Here is a 6,000-nt window from a genome sequence, read left to right as displayed (position 1 = left end):
TGTTTATTATGTAAAACTCAATAAACAGATTGTTAAAAAAAAAAAAAAGTTATCATCTAACTAATCTAAATGTCCTACTGTAATAACATAAAGTAATCATGGAGTTTTGCGACCATTACCTTGATAATCGCACGCCTTCAGCTGGTACAAAACGCAGCTGCGCGACTTTTAACTGGCACTAGGAAATTTGAGCATATTATGCCGATTTTAGCATCTCTCCATTGGCTTCCTGTCCATTTTAGAATTAATTTTAAAATTCTTTTATTTGCTTTTAAAGCCATGAATGGCCTTGCACCAGTGTACCTCTCTGAGCTTCTGCAGCCCTACGCACCCAGTCGAACCCTCAGGTCAGCTGATCAGCTGCTCCTGAGGGTTCCTAAAACAAGGCGGAAGCTCAGGGGGGACCGAGCATTTTCTGTTGCTGCCCCTAGGCTCTGGAATGAGCTGCCGCTGCACATTAGGCAGGCCCCTTCCTTGTCCTGTTTTAAAAGTCGTCTTAAAACACACCTCTTTTCTTTGGCTTTTACCACCGTCTCGGTTGTTTATTTTATGTGCACAGTTTTGTTTTATGATGTTTTTATTGTGTTTATTTTAATGTACAGCACTTTGGTAACCTTTGCGTTTATTTAAAATGTGCTTTATAAATAAAATTGATTGATTGATTGATTGATTGATAATGAGTATTTGCCAGTATATAGAGTGCTAAAGTGGTCAAATATGGATATTTCTGAAGCACAACACAACTGAACCAATTGTCTCAAAAGCTTTAACCTTTTAATGCAAAGCAATGGAGAACTGAAATTTCTTTGCCTTGTCCATTTCCTTGGCACAGTAATAAGAATGGATGGGTTTTTTTCTAGAAAAAAACGGTTGCCTTGTCACTTCATACGAAAGAGTTATGGCATAACATGAAATCATTTTCATACTTGAACTTAGTGGGAGAGATGGCTCAGACAGGTTTACTTCTACAGATTTTCAATGGAATACATTATAATCACAGAAAATACTACCAAAATGTAGAGCAGGACATTTTGACCAGGGTATTTTGGCCTAATGATTAACAAACTTTCCAAATAGCTGGGCCATCATCAAGACAATCAGTACATTTACATAAAACTAGATTTGTCTGACCAAAACCAGACTTTTGAAACACATGTAAACATGCTAGTCTGATGCAGTTTGGAGTCAAATTGCTTTTTCATGTATAGGCTCTATGACACAGACTCATGCTCGGGGCACAGTTTCTGTCAAGTATACGGAAGAAGAAGAATTAAGTTACTAACAACAAAGAGTAACTACAAAGGATGCCATGTATTTTTTTTGCAAAAACAAAGTAAGTACACTAAGTACAGAGTGTATAAATACAGCTGAATTTTCCATAAAGCTGCTGTTGTTTGCTCTGATAAAATCCTGATTTTATAATAGCAGCACCATCTGGCAAAATCTCCATTCGAGCAACTTAAAAACAACATTTACGATCTGATTTCAGCTATACTTGTGTGTACGATAATCTGAGGAGCAGCAGAATGTCTTGAACTCACAGCCTTGCAGTGTCCGACATACTTAGGTCAACAACTCAACCCCCCTCCTGCGTGCTTTGAGCGGTCAATAAAACAAGAAATGTATGATGCAGTCCATTTACAACACAGCTCAGTTGTTGTTCCTAATGTCAGACCACATGCACATCAGGCAATATTAAATAACCGGGCAAAGATTTGAGATTTGAAAAAAAAAAAATTGCTCAAACTTTTAAAAATGTGCTTGTCATGTATTTCTAATTTTTTTTTTTCTTTTGGCCGTAGACTGATGATAAACTTGTATCCAATTTAATAGAAATCTATTGTCACAGATTCTACATATTTTAAATCACAGATTTTATTTTACACAGATTTCTGCTTCAGTACGAGTAGTTGAAATTTATTGTGTTTGCAAAATAGGTGCGGTTTATTGGGACTTTGAACAGACTCTTGATCCCTCTTCTTTAAATCTTTGTGCCATGTTTAGGCTAAGCAAGTTCTTGGACAATATTTTAGTGGTAATGAATATGCAGCTGATATATAATTAAAAAAATTAATTGACTCTCTTGCAAAGGTGTATAAGATAGACAATACCATAACTATTTTCCAATTGTCTGATGATTTTTTTTAAAATCACGAAACAGAGAATATCAAAGCAAAGAAGCAATGACCATAATCAAATCAAATCAAATCAAATTTATTTGTATAGCACATTTCATTTACAAACAATTCAAAGTGCTTTACATAGAATAAAAGCATTGCAGTAGGGAGTGGAAGAATCATTAAAAATACATAAAAGAATATAAAGAGAAACAAATAAAATCATTTAAATGAATTTGAAAACAAGCAACAGTCCAGATAAATTAAAAGATATTGTGCAGATTTCATGCATAGACACACGAGAAAAGAAATGTTTTTAACCTGGCATTTAAAAGTGTCTGGGTGAAAGTTTAATCTCCACTGGCAGTTTGTTCCACTTGTTTGCAGCATAACAGCTAAATGCTGCGTCTCCATGTTTAGTCTGGACTCTGGACTGGACTAGCTGACCTGAGTCCTTGGATCTAAGAGCTCTACTAGGTTTATATAATATCTGAACATATCACAGATGTATTTTGGGCCTAAACCATTCTGAGATTTGTAAACCATCAGTAGGCTTTTAAAATCTATTCTGTCACTGACTGGAAGTGTAAAGATTTTTAAACTGTTGTGATGTGTTCAAATCTCTTAGTCCTGGTTAAAACTCTAGCCGCTGCAGATGTTTAATGCTCTTTTTGGGAAGTCCAATTAAAAGACCATTACAGTAATTGAGTCTACTGGAGATGAATGCATGGATAAGTTTCTCCTGGTCTTTTTGGGAGAGAAAACCTTTAATTCTGCTGATGTTTCTGAGATGGTAAAAAGCTGCCTTGGTGACAGCTTTGATGTGGCTGCTGAAAGTCAGATCTGAGTCTATCAACACTCCAAGGTTACAAACTTGGTCAGTGATTGTAAGGGCCCAAGTCTCATGATATTTACCAATGCTGACCCTCTTCTCTTTGCTACCAACCAGAATGATCTCAGTTTTGTCTTAATTTAACTGTAGAAAATTCTTTCTCATCCAGGTATTTATTTCCTCCAGACACTGACACAGTACGTCTGCTGGGCTGCAGTCGTTTGGTAACAGAAACACATAAGGTTTTTTATCGTCTACATAACTGTGATAATTGATGTTAAAGTTTTACAATATCTGACCAAAAGGGAGCATATACAAGTTAAACAAAAGAGGTCCAAGAATTGACCTTTGGGGGACTCCACAAGTCATGGCCACTTGCTCAGATTCATAGCTGCCAATTGTAACAAAATAACTCTGGCCTTCTAAGTAGGATCTGAACCAGTTAAGGACCGCTCCAGAAAATATTAGGCATATATGTTGTGTGTGTGTGTCTTCAAACATAAAATCAATCATTCAACTATGTTTTTGATGTGTAAATACTGACATATTTTCCACATCAGGTAGAAAAACGATAAAGACACATATGTCTGAATGTCTGCTTGTATATCTCAGTGAATGACATGTTTGAACATAGTGTGAGAGAATTGGGTTTGACCTTTGGTTCCTCACATATCATCAGTGCTTTGGGTAGAGAGAAACACAGTTACATTCAGACCTTACATTACGATTTTAAATGTCTCACATTTTTGTAACTTAAAGGAACCCTGCACCAGAGGACGTTCTGAGGGGATTTTTAGTGGATCAAGCATCAGGGAAGAGTTTTTTTTCCTTGTATACAGGGATGCATCAGCTTGTTTTAAAAGTTTGAAGTCTTCCGTTTTTTTATTATATGTTTTTTATTATTTATTTGTTTTTGTTTTCCCCTGCCGCCCGGTAAGCTCCAGCTCTGTTTGCATTTATTATGTTTTTCTGCATATTATTTTAACTGGGTTTTTCTTATAGGTTATTTTCCCTTTTCTTTGTTTTTCTTTAATAAATTGTAATTTTGATATACACCAACTGTCTCTTGCCCTGCGGGATTTATTTGGAACCTGTGTGTCTCTCGTTGTGTGTTACTTTCCACATTAATTTCCTGGAGGGTGAAACTCCCCCAGGTGGCGTTGTCGGTCGATCTCCCTCTCCGTAACCGCATGGTGATTCCGCCACATTGAGATCCAGGAGCGTTCCTCGGGACCGTACCCCTCCCAATCCACAAGATACTGGAAGCCGCGGCCACGCCTGCGGACATCGAGAACCGTGTAAGCAGGGTGACCATCGATGACACGGGGGGGGGGGGGGGGGGGGATGGAGGGGGTGGAGGGGGCTCTGCAGGAGGGTGAAGATGTTTTAGGAGGGAGACATGGAAGCAGCAGCAGGACCTTGAGAGCTGCTGGTAGTGTCAGGCGGACAGCACTGGGGTTGATCATTCTTTCGATGGGATAGGGACCAATGTATCGAGGAGCCAGCATCTTGGAGTCAACCTGGAGAGGAAGATCACGAGCAGAAAGCCATACCTGCTGTCCTACTTGGTATGATGGTGCAGGAACACGATGTCTGTCAGCCAAATGACGGTTCTTGGAGGATGAGCGTTCCAGCGCCGCTCGGGCCTCCCGCCAGACTCTTCTCGCTCGTCGGAACTGCACTTGGACTGAGGGAACTGCCACCTCAGTCTCTTGGTTAGGAAAAAGAGGAGGTTGGAAACCATAGCTGCTTTCGGACTGTAGGAACCTTTGGCAGTTCTAATAACCTTTTAATCCGCGGGGCCGTTTTCTCCCGTGTTCGGACATACAGGAACTCTGGGCTTTCTCCCTTAGTTCCTATAACTATTTAGCTCCTTCTCCGAGGTCGGGTCTTTTCATGGTTCTATAGAACGATCTGACGGAGGTGTGTGGTGGTCGGTAGCTACGCCCCATGTCATGCTATCACGGCTGAAATGTTTACTCATACACGGACACAACCGGCGGGTGTTTAATAAGTTAAACTTACACTGGTCTCATTTGTCTGCAGCGCTGCTCTCCTTTCTTCCTTCATGAAATGAAAAAGTATCTCCTGACTCTCTCTGTGAGCTTTTCCAGCCTCGATATTAGACGCCTGATGTGATTGTCCATGATTAATATCACCATCATGCAGACCATAAACACAGTGGCCTCCCCACTCTCCATATTAGCTTCTTGGTGGTGTTTTTTCTACTCTCCTTACTTTTACCGTTTTGTTTTGTGTTTGAATGTAGCGCTAAACGGCTAACGGCTAACGGCTAACACGTCACTGAAGCAGACGGCTGCGCGCGGCGCATCAGTCCCTATCAGGTCCCGACTCATGTGCGAATGCAGACTGAAACAGTTCCGCTGGGGAAGGATAGTTATCAGAACGAAATTCGAGGAGGGTAGTTCTGATAACTACTTTCTTAGAACGGTCTGTCCGGAAGCGGCTCATGACTGACCATGAAAGGAGACAGTCCAGTAGCAGAAGTAATCTGGGAGTTGTGGGCATACTCCACCCACGGTAGATGTGAGGACCAGGAAGCTGGTAGATGAGAAGCCACAGCGCAGTGAAGCTTCCACCTCCTGGTTGGCTCGTTCCACCTGCCCATTAGACTGGGCATGATAGCCTGAAGTGATGCTGCTACTGGCACCTAAGGACTGACAAAAGGCTTTCCAAACCTGTGATGTGAACTGTGATGTTCACGTCATGTTCATGTTCACAGAGGTGATGTCGTCAGGGATGCCGTGTAGTCGGAAAACTTGCTGGATGAGGAGGTTGGCCGTCTCCAATGCAGATGGAAGCTTGGGAAGGCCGACCAGATGAATAGCCTTAGAGCAACGGTCAATTATGGTTAGTATGGTCGTGTTACCTTCAGACGGAGGGAGGCCGGTGACGAAATCGACTGCGATGCATGCCCAGGTACGGTGGGGAATGGAAAGTGGTTGCAGGAGTCTGGCCGGAGGGTGATGAGAAGGCTTATTGCGGGTGCATACTACGCAGGATAGTCTCTGATGTCTGACATCTTGGAAG

This window comes from Odontesthes bonariensis, chromosome 21 (genome assembly GCF_027942865.1).
Source record: "Odontesthes bonariensis isolate fOdoBon6 chromosome 21, fOdoBon6.hap1, whole genome shotgun sequence".
Taxonomy (NCBI): Eukaryota; Metazoa; Chordata; class Actinopteri; order Atheriniformes; family Atherinopsidae; genus Odontesthes; species Odontesthes bonariensis.
Note: the sequence above shows the minus strand (reverse complement) of the source record.